This window comes from Pinus tabuliformis, chromosome 3_1 (genome assembly GCF_031772625.1).
Source record: "Pinus tabuliformis cultivar Carrire ecotype Pingquan chromosome 3_1, CPIR1, whole genome shotgun sequence".
Taxonomy (NCBI): domain Eukaryota; kingdom Viridiplantae; phylum Streptophyta; class Pinopsida; order Pinales; family Pinaceae; genus Pinus; species Pinus tabuliformis.
In genome coordinates this window covers 112,010,555-112,030,363 of record NC_142301.1, presented here as the reverse complement: position 1 = coordinate 112,030,363, position 19,809 = coordinate 112,010,555, and positions in this window count along the sequence as shown.

Here is a 19,809-nt window from a genome sequence, read left to right as displayed (position 1 = left end):
ACACAAGCACCATTGATGATCAACAGTAAATAGACAAAATTGAGCAAAGTATATCAGCTGAAATAGTAAATATGATTTTGCATCCAACAACCTTTGGCTGTAAAAATTTACAAGAGCTTAAACAAATGAACCTTGATGAAATGGCAGAGGGAGAATCTGAAGTAATTGAACTAAAGGATAATTTCCTGCCCACAGGCCTAACTCCTTTGGAGGATATATTTGATTCAAATGATATTCCAAGAAAGCCAAAAATGCATCCTTTAAATGCAGAAATTGAGGACTGCAACATAGGAACCACAAAAAATCCCAAAATGATAAAACTGTCCAAAACATTGCCTCCTGATCAAAAATTGAAATACATTGACCTGTTTAAAGAGTTTCAAGATTTTTTTGCATGGAGCTATGAGGACCTCAAGTCCTATGATACTTCTGTCATCCAACATACAATACCCTTGAAAGAAAATCAAAAACCTTTTAAACAAAAGCTGAGAAGAGTTAATCTAGTCCTCCTTCCTCTCATTGAGAAGGAAGTCAAAAGAATGTACCAGGTTGGAATAATTGCACCTATTAGGTTTTCAGAGTAGATTCCAAACCTAGTACCTACTAGGAAGAAAATGGGAGAGATAATACTGTGTGTTGACTTAAGAAATTTGAATAAAGTCTCTCTCAAAGACCACTACCCCTTACCAAAAATGGATCATATCCTACAAAGGGTAGTAGGAGCTTCTAGGATCTCACTGTTAGATGGCTTCTCAAGATTTAATCAGATTTTAGTCTACTCAGATGATCAAGACAAAACTGCCTTTACGACACCTTGGGGAACCTTTAAATATGTAAATATGCCTTTCGGACTCAAAAATGCAGGGGCCACATTTCAAAGAGCATGTTGAGATTGCAACAAGATGATGGAGCTTAGTGAAAAGAGTTGCCTTCAGTAAGTGGGCCCGCAGGCAAATTATGGCGCAAGTTCTATTTTTGATCACAGTGTGAGTGATCACAATGTGGGTGACCAAAGTGTGAGTGATCACAATGTGGGTGACCAAAGTGTGGGTGACCACAGTGTGGGTGATCAAAGTCTATTTTTAGATTGGCTGTCAAAAATAGAAAAGTCAAATATTATTGTCTCATAATAATATTTGGACTATAAACTTGATCTTATTCTCTTGGAGCACTTAAATTTGAGCTACAGATGTGGCCCATACAGCTGTCAGAAGGAATTACTTTTTTCTTATGAGTCAGTTGAGTTGTTGCATGCATGACTTCAGTTAGAACTCAATCAGTTGAGTTTGGTGGAGTTGATTGTGGAGTTGATGGAGTTGTGTTCAGTTTGACTTGGTTAAACTAGTTGTAGTTAGTCTAACTGTAGATAGACTAATGATGAGTTGTTAAACTAATTATTAACTCATAATACAACTATAGAATACATCAATTAACTTAGTTGCATGTCAATGCATGTTCAGTTCAGGAGGGACAGGTGTTAGAGAATCAGATTGCTATCAGTTGTGACTATAGTTGTGCATCAGATCTTGCACAATCAAAAGATTGAGTATGCCAATGAGTTTGCTCATGTATTTTCCCAGTTTGTAGCTTATTCTCACGTCTTACACATTGTGAGTGATTCTTTGGAGGTGAAATATGGGTTTGGTAGACCATTCTCATTCATTCTTGAGCAGGTATTGAGCAGTGGAGACAGGCAAGCAGTGGAATAGATTTGGAGATCAGATCTTAGCTGTATTGTGTGTAACAGGTGGAGCTGGTACTGGATTGCTTGTGATAAGCATTGTACTTTGTAATGTTACATGGTCTCAATCATTAATATAGATAGTGTGGCATTTTTTAGCGAGATGCTTTCCCCGGGTTACATACTATGTTAATGTGTGAATGCTCTTGATGTTTTATTGTTATTGATGCTGCTATATTGATGATAAATGTAGAGGAGCTTATGTATTGTGTATGTATTCCACAATAGTAAATGATCAGGATCATCTCCATTGAATATGTGTTAAATTATTCAAAATTTCTACATGGTATCAGAGCTGCTTGATTTGTAGAAGAGATTTTTACAGGATATCAAGCGAGGATTGATCATCAGATCTACTATTCAGGAAGTGTTTACATTCTATTTCTTCAGGCAGAGTCTGTAATCAAGCTAGGTAGCCTCTGGATTCATACTTCCTTTGGAAGGTGAGATATCCAGTGAATGCCCATACGGTCAATCTTTGTACGAGAAATATTGTGTTCTCACGAATTTTAGATTGGAAGCGGTTGAGTTGGAGCTGGTGGAAATTCGAATTTCCAGCAGTGTTGTTGAAAATGTATTTCAACGGATTGCAAATGTTATTCCAAAGAAAGAGCGACCTGGCGCTCAAGGATAAACTCAGAAACAATAAAGGTGAGAATGGATCTTCATCAAAGGTATCTGATGAAGAGAATTGCGCTTTGGCTGCCAAAGCAAAGAAAGGGAAGAGCAAGAAAGCTTCTCAGTCTGGTGTGAAAGGCAAGAAGCAGGATATGTCCAAGGTGAAGTGTTTTCACTGTCATCAGCATGGACACTACGCCACTAATTGTCCGCAGAAGAAGAAGAACAAGCAGGCTACTGGATCTTCAGCAGGAGAGGCTCTAGCCTCACAGTTTGAGCTTGATTTTTCATTGATCGCATGCTTGGTTTCAAGTGTGATGGGATTAGTGTGGTTCTTGGACAGTGGTGTGTCTTTTCACATGACGGGAGATAGAAATTTTTTCTCTGATCTGGAGGACAAATATCTTGGAGTGCACATCGAGATGGGCGATGATGGTAGATACAGTGCGACCGGTATCGGTACCATTTCCTTTGAGAGGGAGTCTGGTAAACCCTTCGTATTGAAGGAAGTCATGCATGTTCCAGGATTGACGAAGAATATCATCTCAGTGGTGATGTTAGAAGACAAGGGGTATGATGTTGTTTTCAGCGAGGGAAAGGCTTTCCTGCGCAACAAGCCAACTGGTGAGACCCGGAAGATAGGGGTTCGAGTGAGGAACCTTTATCAGTTGCGTGTAGATGGATGCGCAGCAATGGCGGGCAAGGTAGAAGGATTGGTGAGCTGGGATGATGGCGAGTTGTGGCACAGGAGATTGGGTCACCTTCACTATGGAGCCTTGAAGATACTGCAGCAGATCACTACAGGGCTTCCTAAAGGCACACTTGCGCAATCAGATCAGTGCAAGGGGTGTACTTTGGGGAAGTTTGTGAAAGCCACCTTTCACGAGAAGGATAGTCGAGCCACGACGATCCTTGAGAGAATTCACACAGGTATTATGTGATTTTTGTTGATGATTTCTCTCGTAAGTGCTGGATCTTCTTCATGCAGAAGAAGAGCGAGACATATTCAAAGTTCTGTGAATTCAAAGCACTGGTCGAGAAGGAGTCGGGGAAGAAGGTGAAGGCTCTTAAGAGCGATAATGGTGGTGAATACATCTCGGACGAGTTCAAGGATTTCTGCAAGGCAGAAGGGATTCGTAGAGAGCTCATAGCTCCCCATAACCCACAGCAGAACGAGGTAGCTTGTTAACGGGAAAAGTGTCTATTCAGAACGACCCTATCCCACTAAGGTGTGACAGTGACCTTAGAAACAAACAGAGAAAACTACTTTCGTATTCTTCTTTATGAACTATAAACGAAGAGGAATAGGATGAACCAACCTGTGTCTTGTGCTAGTCCTTTTATCCAATCTCTCTCTCCTCTCTGACAGCTTCCAGCTACCTGCTCCCTTACTTGTCCAACTTCACCAAGTTCCTGTAAGATCACAGAAGAAGAAAACTACACAAAGACATGGATTTATATTCATAAATAGCTTAGGATCATATTTAAGCTAAACATACAAATGTAACAAACATCAATGATACACAAGCATGTAGGAGAAACTCAAATAGTTTTATTGATATAACAAGAAGGTCCAAGAGGAGTTACAACCGATGATTCCTGATCCAACATCAACCTCCCAGCATAGGAATCCCCTCTTCACCTCCAACAAAGCATAAATCACCCAATACTCTGATATCGATCTCAAAACCAACAACAATTCTCTGCAATGTACAAAATTCCAGCCTCTGGATCTCTGGGATGAGGGATCCATATATAGATGTATGCAAAGAGGATGAGTCAGCTTATGATTTGACTAGTGGCTTCTCTCTGTCAGTTCTTGCTTCCACTTGGAGACTGAGAGCCTCTTACTCATCCTTGGTCGAACTCAGTGAGGCAAGTGTCATTGGAGAAGATTCTGGAAGCTTCCATTGTCTTTCCACCTCGTGGAATGGCACTGCCATTTTTCATTTCCCGCTCAACACACCCTGGTAGTGCATTCAAGTGCGTTTCAACGTCCCTAGCTAGTGTACTTGGGTGCTATGCAACGCAGCTAGCTAGTGGAGCAGCTGAAATGATCCTGATTTGACTGATTCTGAGCAGTTTCTGGTGGAGAACTTCTGGGAGAAGATGTAATTTGTTGACCTTGTTCCTTTAGGGGTCGGAACAACACTTTTAGGGACTTAGGATCCCTTAGTTTATGGACATTTCATGCTGAGAGCTGTAAGGCACAAAAATGTCTATAACAGTTGCCCCCTAAAGTATGAGGTCGTTTATCGGGTGAAATGCTTTATTAGGAGGATCCAAAGTTCTTTCAATGCTGGGAGGAGACCTGTAATAAGATACAATACAATACATTATCTTCATACTATTTTCATGATCTAGCTGAGGTGGGCATTCCCATGCTCAGCTTTATAAATTCATTTTTATGTACATAGGACAGACAATTGTCTGATGGTAGACTGATGATTCTGATCGAGCCATCATCCTTTTGGTAGGATGATTATCTATGCTGCAATGTTGTACATTTCAATGTATTTATTTTCCTGAATATATATCGCAGCCTGGATGGATGAAACTAGATCCAGGGTCTTCAATCTCGTCCGATCTTCACTCAAAGTACAAGTCGATCCATGTGAGAAATGTTTTGAAGTCGAACATGGAAAGACATCGCTTGATTACCAGTCAATGATGTAAACTGTTAACAAGCGCGAGAGGAATCACCGATGATGATGATGACCCTCAAGGTACTATAGTACAATTCACGTGGTGTGAATAAAGGATTTGGCATCGAACACTACGCAAAATCTTTCGGTCGAAGGTCATTGATGTATACCTGTCACCGGAAGTGAGAAACTTGCCATTGAGGCATGCAGGCTTCAAAGTACTGAATGGGGTGTTCCTAGATCAACTTCTTGGATAATGAGCTGATGTCGACAAGAAGCGATCCGTCAAAGGAGGGCCTTAATGAATCCCACATCAATGACACGTAACAGAGCAAATGATTTTGATAGAGGTGAAAACGATCTGATGATATATGGTTCAGGATGGCGGTCATGAAAGAATGAAGTATAATGTATGGTAGTGGACGGGACACGGGTGACTTCTCTGGATGACTTCTCTTGAACATGTCGGCGACACTTATGTGATGGATTGGTAGCATTTGCCCCAAATGTGGATGGTATGGCGTGACCATGGTGATGTGACCGGTGAATGAAACAACCCAACCCGACTCGGACACGGAATGGAAGTGTCATGTTCAAGAGCGACTTGCTACCAACAAAGATTCTTTGAGTTTTCTTCCCAATTTTTCCCCAGTCATTTCTGACCAGTACCTCTTTATTTTTGTCAAGCTTGAGGAGGATAACATATGCTTGTTCTATAAATTTCCCTTCGGGCAAACCCATCGCTATGTTTTAACGAGCCTAGCGATAGTGAAACTCGCTCTCATCTAAAGACAAGTTTGTCGCTATTAATCTTTTTAACGATTCTAACGACAAAGATAACTCGGTCCTTTTCATTTCTAGAGAGTCTGAAAAGGTACGTAAAGGTAACTCCAAAATTCCTTTTTCGTCATCTAATCCCTTAAGTCCGAAAAAGTATAAAACAATACAGAAGGGATGAATTTTCGATAGTTTTAACGAGCCGAACAAAAAAAGCGCTCGATATTTTTGTGCAATAATCCCTCAGGTCCAAAAAGATTAAAATCTAGAGGAGGGATAGCTCTTCCTGTCACTTTAACGAGCTGGAAGGCCAAAACTCGGCAATCTTTTCATATTTTACGAGTCAGTTGAAAAGAGCTTAAAGAAGACTCGTCTTTTGAGGAACGAGTGATAAGATGGGTAGCAGCTGATTCCAGGTAAGGTTTGGAATTTTCCAATCACGGCAGTGTCACAAGGATGGCTAGTGAAATCACTCTTCGCAGCTGTTCCTCAAAATGGGTAAACAATCAAATGGAGGTGAATGATCGGCCAATGGAAAAGTGGAGGTGACGGTGCAAACACGACCAAGGCTTTAATGGCTGAAATGTTTCATTCACGGTGGTTATTTACCGGGGAATAGTTCATTTTTTAATGAGCTTAAATGCGGGCGGAAACATTTTCTCATGTCTTATGTTTATTTTTTAACGAGCTTGAACTATGTGCTAAAACTGCTCGATCAATCCAGTCATATGATAAGAATGTCTCATATAAAATTGGCAACTTTTAGATTTTTGCCCCACATCCTTTCTTTATGCAAGTTATGTGACGAATAATCCTACGAGTTTAAACGGTTAGCCTACGGGTTTAAAGGGAGGACCTAAAAATTTAAAAAATAAATAGTCGCCCTTCGCTTGCATTCCAAAAGGTTTGCATGCCCCCAGGTATAAAATATGGTTTCGAGGTTACCCCTCAATTTGCAGACAAAACATTTGTTCTATCAGGAAAGGCCTACCTCTTACAGGTTACCCAAATATTGTTCTATTCGCGGTGCAAACAAAACACTTCTTCGGCGATGTCTACCGAGATAAACAAAGGTGAGCAACGATGTCCGCCACTCACGTAACTTTGACAAGAGAATCTTATTCTAGAATAACCCCTCTTGCACTGATGGACGGGGTACAAACTAGTCATATTCTCCCGCGGAAACCTACCCTATAACCGAAGTTTTCCTGTCGAAGCAGACCAGGACGCATGCCCCCTGGGTTTCAGTCATATCCCTCCGAATTACTCGCGCTCATCGGGAGGAGAGACTGGGGATTGAGACATTTCTTACGTGAAGAGACCATTTAGGGATGGTATATGACTATTTGCTACGTGTGATCCGGGAAATGAAAGCTGGTCCACGAGCTTGACCACTCTTCCTTCGTGCGGAAAACACATTACTCTAAAGAGTGAGGAGACGGTGGCTCCCATGCAATAAATATAGTCTCGTCCAAGGAGTAGGTTATAATCCAAGGGTCCTTGAATTACCATGACGTTCAGGCGAACTGTCTTCCTTCTCAATGTTATGGGCACATCGGGAAGGATCCCTAAAGGTCGACTGGTTCCTTTATCAAAGCCTGTCAGATTTCTCATCTCAGGCAAAAGCAATGGACAACCAAGTGCTTTCCAAGAAATAGAGGAAAGGATACTCACAGAAGCCCCTTCATCAATGATGGTACCAGCCATGACCATTCTATATATTTGAACGATAATTCGGAATGGTATGCTTGCTGGTAAACGGGGTCTGCCTAGTTGATTCCAGTCAAAGGAGACAACTAGGTTGCTTGGAGGTGGGACCGAGTAGACGGTCGGGTATGGCTCTGATGAACTTCCTTCCTGCGGTAAAGGAATGGGTAGATTGCCCCCATGTTCGTCGGAGTCTGTGTTGATGAAGAGAATTTGGATGGTGCCATCTTTGTTCTCTTCCGTGACTGTATCATCTGAAGATGAAACCTCTGAAGGCAAGACCGGGTCAACTGCCGCCTCGACCTTTTGACTTTCATCTGGTATGGATTCAGATGGTTTATCTTCAATGATAGGTGCTTCAGCCAACCACTTGAGCGGGCCGGCTGGATTCTCAACTAGCGACGGACTCGACAAGAGTTTTTTATATCCAGGAGGAAGTCGCAACGGTGAAACCAGATGATCATCCAAAACTCTTTTCGCTTCGTCAAAGAAGGGACAACGGTGGACGGCATGATTGTCTTCGCACAGTTTACAAGGAAATCTAGCTTTCCCTTTTTGTCCTGGGGCTTCACTTTCGCTAGTTGACGGTGTGCTTTCAACATGATCACCAGAGGTTGATGACACCGGGTTGTGCAAACGAGGAGACCAGTCCCTTAGTATCCGAGGGATGCAAGGACAATCTCTGTGAAAGTGGTCTCCTCTACAAATGACACATGGCGATTTAGGCCTGGTCGGTGCAGTGTGTGGATTTTCGTTAGATGACACTCGTTTTCCCACATTCGCCTTTGGCTCCTTCTTCTTCTTCTCTTTCTTCTTCTTCTCCTTTTTCTCCTTAGGAGCTTGGTTTTTAGTTTTACCAGCTCCATCAAGCGAAGAGGAAGGAGGAGAGGAAGAATTAGAGGAAGTAGAAGGCTGGTGGGTAACTCTGGACTCGTCTAATTGCTGATTTGATTGTTCAGGAATAGGGGTGTTCTGAACGACATTGGTTGAGAAGAGCCATACTGGCAAGCCAATTGTCAGTCCTGGAAGCGACAATGTGGCCATATGGGGCGCACCAACATCTCCCCAAGAGGAGAAGGGACTAGGATTTCCACCAAGGGGAGTTCCTTGGTTGGTAGACTCCATTTTCTCAACCTAAGATCAATGTAGGAAAAGGGTATGAATATTCCGTTTAAAATAAATTTTTAGACGCTTTGACACAACTTGTTTTTTCAGTTTTTAAGAGTCGAGAGAAAACAAAAGATGACTCTAGTCTCCTTCGATTTTTAATGAGCCTGAAGTGACAAGTGCTAAGATGGACCTTTTCCGTTAAGGAGTCTGAAAAGGAACGAAAGGGACTGCTCTGGAGATCTAGGTAGAGGGAGTACCAAACCAATCGCAAAACTGCAGAATACTTTTTACGGTACGGCAGTCAATCTTCCCGAATGCTGTGTTCGATGCATTGCGATCAGTAGGGCGGCCGACACGGCTTCCTATGGATAAAAGGTTTTAAGCCTATAGGGGTCTCCCAATATATACTCGACGGTACGTGGGAGCACAAGTACGTACTGGCACTTATTGTCTCAAAGTGGAGGAATCACCCAACCATCAGTGAGGACAACAGTTACCAGGCTTTACGACACCGGAATACGTCTCTAGCCTAGACCTATAAATGTTGTGCGTTAAGTTCCAAATCATTGTTAGATTCATTCAATTTATTTTAAGTTGATCTTTCTTATGAAGTTTGCCTTTTGGGTTCACCACGAGATGTAGATGTAATTCCTAAAATGCAATCTAAAGATGATAAGCAAACTTTTATCTCTTTTCAGCAATGAAAATCCTAGCTACAAGGGGAAATGAAAGACACAATCTTTTCACAAAGAGCAAAGAGCACACTATAAATGAACTTTCCTAAATCAAGCCAAATAGACTGTCAATATGTAAATGCACATGTGCATGTGTTTGTTTTTCACTTTCTTAATATTGATGCCTAAAAAGAAAGTTGATGTACAAATCTGAATTCGCTTTCAAGTGACAAACACAAACAAGCTTCTTTTCGAAATCAAAAGGTAGAGATTATTACAACACTGTATGATTTTGAAGTAGATACTCGTTTCGACACTAGAAGGTGACAAATTCAAACCAAAGGCAAAAGTAAAAGCATAATCGACTGTCAACAGCAAATAAACTTTCTCCTAAGACCAAAATCGACACTTACGACAGATCTAAATCAAAGGACGACAGTATGACTATTCTACTTTTTCAATGGAAAACTGTAAATGATGCCACAAACACACAAAAACATCAACAATCTTTTTGTACAAAGGAGGCGGAATTAAGGCAAAGAAAAGGGGTTTTTAAACAGACACATACACTGATCACAGGCTGAAAAAATCAGAGACAAAACTGAAAAAATGAAGCAAAGAACCTCAGCTGCACAAGGCTAGGCTGATCAGCGCACCTGTTTCACAGAGAAACTAGATTGCAACGCAGGTAGCCCTCTCGGGAACTGCGTTGAAATGTAGAATCTCTTCACAGAGCCTGCGCTGGGGCAGAAACGAGAATTCTATCCAGGTTCTGGGTCATGGTTTGCAGTTTAATCTATGGTTTTTGGCCGAGTAAAAGCAATCAGTAATGTACAATCAGAGGGTAGATTTAAAGGAGGTCTAAGAGCTATCACAAAGGGCAATCAGATCATTTTTGAATCAGCTGTTCAAATCATAAACAGATCCAGTGAATGGATTGAAGCAGCAGATGTCTACGTTGCATTTGTTAATGGAAAATGCAGTTCGATTTGCTACTTCTAAGTTTATGAAACAAACAACAAGAGAAACACAAATAAACTAATTAGACACGATCCCCAGCGGAGTCGCCATTTTGTTAACGGGAAAAGTGTCTATTCAGAACGACCCTATCCCACTAAGGTGTGACAGTGACCTTAGAAACAAACAGAGAAAACTACTTTCGTATTCTTCTTTATGAACTATAAACGAAGAGGAATAGGATGAACCAACCTGTGTCTTGCGCTAGTCCTTTGATCCAATCTTTCTCTCCTCTTTGACAGCTTCCATCTACCTACTCCCTTACTTGCCCAACTTCACCAAGTTCCTGTAAGATCACAGAAGAAGAAAACTACACAAAGACATGGATTTATATTCATAAATAGCTTAGGATCAGATTTAAGCTAAACATACAAATGTAACAAACATCAATGATACACAAGCATGTAGGAGAAACTCAAATAGTTTTATTGATATAACAAGAAGGTCCAGGAGGAGTTACAACCGATGATTCCTGATCCAGCATCAACCTCCCAACATAGGAATCCCCTCTTCACCTCCAACAAAGCATAAATCACCCAATACTCTAATATCGATCTCAAAACCAACAACAATTCTCTGCAATGTACAAAATTCCAGCCTCTGGATCTCTGGGATGAGGGATCCATATATAGATGTATGCAAAGAGGATGAGTCAGCTTATGATTTTACTAGTGGCTTCTCTCTGTCAGTTCTTTCTTCCACTTGGAGACTGAGAGCCTCTTACTCATCCTTGGTCGAACTCAGTGAGGCAAGTGTCATTGGAGAAGATTCTGGAAGCTTCCATTGTCTTTCCACCTCGCGGAATGGCACTGCCACTTGTCATTTCCCGCTCAACGCACCCTGGTAGTGCATTCAAGTGCGTTGCAACGCACCTAGCTAGTGTACTTGGGTGCTATGCAACACAACTAGCTAGTGGAGCAGCTGAAATGATCCTGATTTGACTGATTCTGAGCAGTTTCTGGTGGAGAACTTCTGGGAGAAGCTGTAATTTGTTGACCTTGTTCCTTTAGGGGTCGGAACAACACTTTTAGGGACTTAGGATCCCTTGGTTTATGGACATTTCATGCTTAGAGCTGTAAGGCACAAAAATGTCTATAACATAGCTGAGCGGAAGAACATAACGATTGTGGGTGCTGCACGGGCAATGTTGCATGATCAGGGCCTACCCCTTCACTTGTGGGCGGAAGCATGCAATACAACAGTTTATGTGCAGAACCGTTGTCCTCTTAGGATACTTGGCATGAGTACACCTGAGGAGACTTATTCTGGTAAGAAGCCTGATCTTTCTCATTTGAGGATTTTTGGTGCTAACGTTTACATGCATGTGACGAAGGATGCCAGGAAGAAGTTGGAGCCGACCGCAGAGGTTGGGATATTTGTGGGGTACAGTGATACGCCCCACAAATATCATGTGTATTTGGCAGACAGTGGTAAAACTATTGTGCGACGGGATATAAAATTTCAGGAGGAGAAAGCCATGAAGTGTTCGCTTGAGAGGGAGATACACTTGCATGTAGATGAGGAGCTATTAGTTCCTAAGGATGAGCTTCAGGACGTGGATCAGCCACAGGACGAGGTTCATGGAGTGGAAGTGACCACTCATGCAGTGCCAACCATCAGAGGGCGAAAGCGCTTGACAGAAGCTGAGCGACTGGCTCAAGATGCAGAGAAAGTTGTAGGACCACCTACAGCCCAACGCAGGTAGAGACAGTCACTTGATCAGTACACTAGATACATGGCTCTGATGAGCAAGTGTGTTGTGACTGAGCCATCCTCTTTTGAGAAAGTTGTGGAGGATCCCGCATGGGTAGACGCCATGGTGGAAGAGTATGATTCTATTGTCAGAAACAGTGCATGGGAGATTGTTCCTAGACCGGAAGGGAAATAAGTGGTGGGTTCGAGATGGATCTACAAGGTCAAGCAGGCAGCTGACAGGAGTGTGGAGAAGTACAAGGCAAGATTTGTTGCCCGATGCTTTTCACAGATAGAGGGGATCGATTATGAGGAGACCTTTGCACCTGTCGCAAGGTATTCTTCCATACGGACGATTCTTGCTCTCTCAACGCAGAGGGGATGGCACATTCATCAGATGGATGTGAAGACTGTGTTCCTCAATGGAGTCATTGAGGAGGAGGTGTACATTGAGCAGCCCAAAGGCTTTGAGGTCTTCACCAGCGAGTCGCATGTGTGCAGGCTCAAGAGAGCACTGTATGGGTTGAAGCAAGCACCACGTGCTTGGTACACATGGATAGGCAGCTATTTCACAGGACTTGGATTCTCCAAGAGTGAGGCGGATCCTAACCTATACCAGATTGTGGTGGAGGGTAAGTTGCTTATCATTGTACTGTATGTTGATGATTTGATTTTAACTGGTGATGAGCTGTTGATACTTTCATGCAAGGATCTTGCTATAGAGTTTGAGATGAAGGACTTGGGCCTCCTTCAGTATTTCCTAGGATTGGAAATATGGCAGCGCAGTGGTGGACTGTTTGTTTCTCAGGGCAAGTATGCTCGAGAGATACTGGAGAAGTTCAACATGCATGGCTGCAAGCCTCTTGATACTCCTCTTCCTGGAGGTTGGAGGAAGGAGGATGCCACTTCGGGAGAAGAAGTGGATGCCACTGTTTATCGATAGTTGGTGGGGTCGCTGATGTATTTGGTCAATACATGACCTGATATATGCTATGCAGTTAACCAGCTTTCACAAGCTATGGTTAAGCCTACCAAGCTCTTCTGGAAGGCGGGCAAGCATGTATTGCGCTACTTGAGAGGCACATCGGGATATGGTTTGGGGTACAGACAGGAGGATGAGGTGAAGCTATGTGGCTTCACGGATGCAGATTGGGAAGGGAGCCTAATGGACAGAAAGAGCACATCAGGAGGGGTCTTCAGTATTGGATAGGCAGCAGTTTCTTGGTACAGCAGGAAGCAGAGATCCGTGGCACTCAGTTCAGTGGAGGCCGAGTATATGGTAGCAAGCTTGGCTGCATGCGAGGCTATATGGATGAGGAAGATCCTAGTTGGTTTGTTTGGTTCTCATTTGGATCCTACTGTGATTTACTATGATAACCAGAGTTGCATTAAACTCTCGGCTAATCCTGTATTTCATGATAGATCTAAGCATATTGACATCATGTACCATCATATCATAGATTGTGTGCAGCGGAGGATCATGTTGCTTTCATACATTCCAACGGAGGATTAGGATGCTGATATTCTGACGAAGGCTCTCACCAGGAGCAAATTCAAGTACCACCGAGGTAGGATAGGGGTTGCTGATAATCCATATCTTGTCGAGAGGGAGCGTTGAGATTGCAACAAGATGATGGAGCTTAGTGAAAAGAGTCGCCTTCACTAAGTGGGCCCGCAGGAAAATTATGGCGCAAGTTCTATTTTTGATCACAATGTGAGTGATCACAATGTGGGTGACCAAAGTGTGAGTGATCACAATGTGGGTGACCAAAGTGTGGGTGACCACAGTGTGGGTGATCAAAGTCTATTTTTAGACTGGCTGTCAAAAATAGAAAAGTCAAATATTATTGTCTCATAATAATATTTGGACTATAAACTTGATCTTATTCTCTTGGAGCACTTCAGTTTGAGCTACAGATGTGGTCCATGCAGCTGTCAGAAGGAAGTACGCTTTTCTTATGAGTCAGTTGAGTTGTTGCATGCATGACTTCAGTTAGAACTCAATCAGTTGAGTTTGGTGGAGTTGATTGTGGAGTTGATGGAGTTGTGTTCAGTTTGACTTGGTTAAACTAGTTGTAGTTAGTCTAACTGCAGATAGACTAATTATGAGTTGTTAAACTAATTATTAACTCATAATACAACTATAGAGTACATCAGTTAACTCAGTTTCATGTTAGTGCATGTTCAGTTCAGCAGGGACAGGTGTTAGAGAATCAGATTGCTATCAGTTGTGACTATAGTTGTGCATCAGATCTTGCACAATCAAAGGATTGAGTATGCCAATGAGTTTGCTCATGTATTTGCCCAGTTTTTAGCTTTTGCTCATGTCTTACACATTGTGAGTGATTCTTTGGAGGTGAAATACGAGTTTGGTAGACCATTCCCATTCATTCTTGAGCAGGTATTGAGCAGTGGAGGCACGCAAGCAGTGGAATAGATTTGGAGATCAGATCTTAGCTGTATTGTGTGTAACAGGTGGAGCTGGTACTGGATTGCTTGTGATAAGCATTGTACTTTGTAATGTTACATGGTCTCAATCATTAATATACAGATAGTGTTGGGTTTTTTAGCGAGATGCTTTCCCCGGGTTACATACTGTGTGAATGTGTGAATGCTCTTGATGTTTTATTGTTATTGATGTTGCTATATCGATGATCAACGTAGAGGAGCTTATGTATTGTGTATGTATTCCGCAATAGTACATGATCAGGATAATCTCCATTGAATATGTATTAAATTATTCAAAATTTCTATAGAGCAATGAACATAACCTTTGCAAAATAGATCCATGATTTCTTAGTCATATACCTTGATGACCTCACCGGTTTTTCAAAATCAAACCAAGAACATTTAGAGCATTTGAGGCAAGTGTTCTTAATTTGCAGAAAATATGGCATATCCTTTGTTAGGATATTCTGACACATAGGAAATAGTTAAGTATAACTTGGTCTAGTATAGAGTTAGGTAAAGTGTGTTTCTTTACTATGTACATTTTGTAACTTACAATCCGACGGTCACGATATGTAGTGATCCGACGGTTCATTCTCTCCTCGGTATTATCGACACTTGTTCCGTGGCTTAACACCCAATTGGTCCATGATCTCTATTTAAAGAGCATGGAGGGTCATTTGTAGGTTAACCGCCTGTTAGCCTCTTGTTGCAACATGTTTTCATATTTCATGATTGAGATTTTTACATGCCAAATATGTCATACTTTGCATGCTGCAATGCTCCATATTTCCTAAAAAGAGGCCAAAGAAGAGGCCATGAAACTATGCCAGTCTAAATGCCACTGTTGTATTCCAATTTTCATGAGTTATTCCTTTTTGAACAATTTTCTGTTAAGGGAAGGCCAAATAGCTTAATCTTGGCTTCCCTAGGTTTCAATTTCCTGTTTTAGAATATTGAGAATGAATATCTGTCCAAACAGTTTAATCTTGGCAGATTTGTAGATAGGTAGAGAAACAAAGGAGCCCAACTGCTTAATCTGGGCCCTTGGAAGAAATACGTGTAGATTTAGATAGGAGGGCAATTAAAAGAAAAAAGCAATCAGGGTTTGCAAGTCTAAGTGCACCCTTCCTGAAGTAACAAAAAATGCTAGGAGTATTAAGCTGGGTAGGTAGCCTGGGGTTGCAGAAGCCAGATTGTCTTCAGTTTTGGCCTTGACAAAGAAAGTTCATCTCATCAGTGGCAGAGGTACCAAAGCAGTGTTTTGATGGTAGAATTATGGAGGCATGTCTAACTCCCCCTTCTTCTCATTTCCCAAATCACTCACTAACTTCCCTGAAAGGGTCAAGATCTGCTTGATACCTCTTAGTTTCATCATTTTCCATATCATTTGCCTTGATAAAGATCTGCTTTGCTCAAGGCATGTTCATACTTCCTCTATGGATCATTTTCCCCCCCTATTAGCCTAAGATTCACATACTTAGCGCTTTCTTACCACTTGTCATATTAACTACTAATTTTACTATGTAGCTCCCTATCTATCTCCCCTTCCCCTACAAAAACTATGTTAAAAAACTCCCCTATATACATATTCCCATCCCCAGGAACTATAGCCCTATTTTATCAGTTTGGGAAATGCTAAGTCCATTTGGGGCTTAGCATTAGCCTTCCATGTCCTAACCAGGAGTTAGTCTGACACCTGGTCACCCTAACAACCATTTCCCCCAACCCTACAATACCCATTCCCTGCCCTTATCCTAAGGTCACGCACATAAATATATTTCCCCCCGCTTGCAAAAAACCCAAAACCCACATTTCTAATGTTTAAAACACCCGCGCCATATAAAAACACATAATTAAATATGCGCGGGCCCGTCCCTAACCGTTCGTCGCCTTGCTCAGGTCGCCGACCGTCAGATTTGGCGCGTCCAAGATCTACGGTGGGCAGGCCTTTTTGTGCCCTGATGTGCCGAGGGTTAACGCCCGGGAGATGGGAAGTTTTCCCGTCGTACTCCCGCCACGTGTCACCCTCTCGGCTGTGGTGGAGCCCCCTCCTCCTATACCGCCTGCGCACAAAAGCGGTGCGCCCGAAACTGGATACCGCCTTCCCCCCTCCTGCGTCAGCGCCATGTCATGCTGACGTCACCATGCCGCGTCGGCCTCCTACCGCCGTGTCCTTGCCATGTCACTGCCATGTAACCTCCTCCACCGTACCGCCACATCACCCACCGTACTGCTGATGTCACCTTGCTGACGTCACCCTACCACGTCACCCGCCGTACTAGGTCCCACCGCATGACATCATGCTGATGTCACCATCAAAAAGTGCGAAAGGCGCAAATCGCAGCCTAGGAAGCCCAGAATCAAAATCTGAGGCAGTTTTTCATGCGCGATTAGCGCCTAGCGCTAATCGCGCATGGCTATGGGAAATAGGCCAAAATGGAAATCCCTTTCGTAGCTCGTCTCCAGCAGGCCCGAAAGGCGCCGAATGACATGAATTTCTTCGCGCAGCATTCAGAAAGGGGCAAACACAGTTTTAAAAGCAAACAGAGGGCCGAACAGTAGCCATGAAAGGTCGATGCAACAATTTAAAGAGTATCAGGAGTGAGAAAGGTGCACATTCAGTGCCAAAGCATATCCAGGAAGTGGCAAAGAGTATCAGTCGAATGTTTTAAAGGAAAACCTTTATTCCCAATGCAGGTGAACATTGAATGACCTCCAACAAAGTCAAAGAAAGCAGTAAAGGCCAATCAAGGCTCTCCCATCACAGTTAATGCTCCTCAGAAACACTCAAGAGCATGGATCAAAACCCAAAGCACAGTTATGGCTAAGTGATCAGCACAGAGCCATAAAGACAACACATTAAACTCATTTTGGTACAGCTGCACCCAGCACAGCTCGAGGATATTTTCCCGCATTTATTTCAGACATGTATTAGGTTAAAGACACTTATTACAGTAGATCTGTCTGAGATCTGATCTTTATAGATATTTTACTTATAAAAACCACCCTAATTCACTGTTAAAGGGGTTGGTTGGTTGTATAGCTCCAAGAGAGACTCGCTCTGTGTACATGATGTTTTACTTAATCAAAGACTGCTGAAAAGCTTGGAGGAATGACTGTGTGTTGTGTATTAATGGTCTGAAGAATTGAATGTGGAATTCTTGTGCTGCAACATGATGCAATAAGTGTTTCTTACCTCTGTTTCAATTTCATGTATGTTTTTATCATACCTATATCACCGTCTAAATAGCAGAAAGAAAGATTAGCTTAGAACTGGTTTAATTGCCCTCTATGCTCGATTTCTGTTGTTTCTATATGTTTTCATCTGAATTAGAAATGAATATGAATTCCCTGTGGCTCATATTTCCCCTAATTCACTCATGTTTGACAGTTATCTAGGGATTCTTCACTGCTCCTAGATAGAGCTCATTCACCTTCCCTCTGCTAAGCTGAATGAGAGATTCTTAACTGCCTCTCATTCCTTAGCCCTCATTCCATCCTTTTAAGCTTGAATCATTGTTTCATATGTAGCTAGCTTGCTCCATATTCCTTCTTGTGACCAAGAAAACGCACCAGCAGTCCCACTCCTTGACTCCACGCCCAATGGTTTTAGAACTTTCATGCTATCTCTGCCTCTTTACTTGAAAGCATCATCCTTCCCACCAAAACCAAAACAAAACCCCTTGTACCAAATAACTAGCCTAAAATCATCATCAACAAAGCTAAATCCTAAAGAGAGAGCCCTCTTTGACTGCTGGTGGGCTAGCACTTGCAATCCAAAGATTGGTTTGTGGTTACCTTGGCCGTATCCCTCAAGGAGCTAAGGGACAACCTGAGTGATCACATAATGGTGACTCCACTGGGGACATCCTCTGTTAAATCTCACAAATCAAGTTGGAAAGCTCCACTGGGGAATGAATTTTCCAATTACTGCATATTCCTTAAAATTACAGATGAAGCCTGAATGTCAGCCAGGAAGCCTTTGAAACTGTGCTTGATTTGCATTCACAGGAGTAAGCAAATGCTTCTTCAGTCCAACTTCGTGCTAGTTTAAGTTATAGATAGCTATTCCAAAATTTGATCAATTCCTTGCTAAGTCTAAAAAAAATTCACAGAAAATACCAAAACAGGTTTAGAATCTGGCTCCCAAAAGGAATTCACGGTATACAAGGTCAAATCCAGACCCAAACCCTCCAGCTGTTTTTGACAATCCCAACTTAATCCCAAAGATTCTTAGGAAACAAGAAGATTTTGCTGATAATAGTCCTGAAGCAGTTCAGCCAAGCTGTGTTCCAACCCCTGTCAAGGTTTTATTTCATTCAACCCCCACTTCCCCTTGTTCATCATCCACCTCTCAAAGCACTCCTTCCACACCTCCATTTACTGCACATACTCCCCTGATCACTGTTGTTACAGCTGTTCCAACTGTTCCTATTGTTCCACTTACCCCCGTAAACATGGCTAATAGATATGCACCCCTGCAGTTACCTGCTAATCCAGGGGCTATGCCTCAGGATTATCAAGCTAAAATCACATACTTTGATGGAACTGGTTCTTGCACAGCCCTTCAACATACAAAGAAGATGCAAGACTATTTTGAGAACTACGAGATAGATGACGATAGCGTCAGAATGAAGATTTTTGTCCAAAGTTTGACAGGTGATGTTAGAACTTGGTTTAGAGCACTCACAACCAATTCCATAGCAGACCCTGAAGCCCTATACCAGTCATTTATCAACAGATGGGAGAAAAAGAAAGACCCCTTGCACATATTATCTGAATATGACACCATCAAAAGAGGCCCTCAAGAATCTGTGTTGGACTATTGTGCAAGATTTAATAATATTTATAATGCAATACCACAGAACTTGAGACCTCCACCTGATCTTTCTTTGTATAAATTCCCCGATGGTTTTGACGCTGACATGGCTTATCAGTTAAGGGAAAGAGCCCCCCAGACCCTTGCAAACATGTAAAATGTTGTTGTTAGCATAGAGGAAAATCTAATTGCCAAAAGAAACAGAGATAGAACTGAGAGAAGAACCACCTTTAAAGAGGAACCCTCAGCCTTAGACCAAAAGCTGGATGCTATTATCACTGGCATGCACAGGCTGGGAGACAGAGTAGATAATGTTGAGAGGAAATCACCATGGGAAGGACAACAACCCAATACCATAAGGAACCCAAATTTCCGGAAAACTCAGAATACAAATGCTGGTAGGTCTAGCCCAGACCATGATGTAAGGCCTCCTTTTCACAAAAGTTACGCTGAGGCATCTACATCTAGTGAACAGATGGAAGATACTCACATGAACTTGGTGGATGTGAAGGCTGAGCAACAAATTTTCCTAACTCAACAAGACCAAGATGAACATGA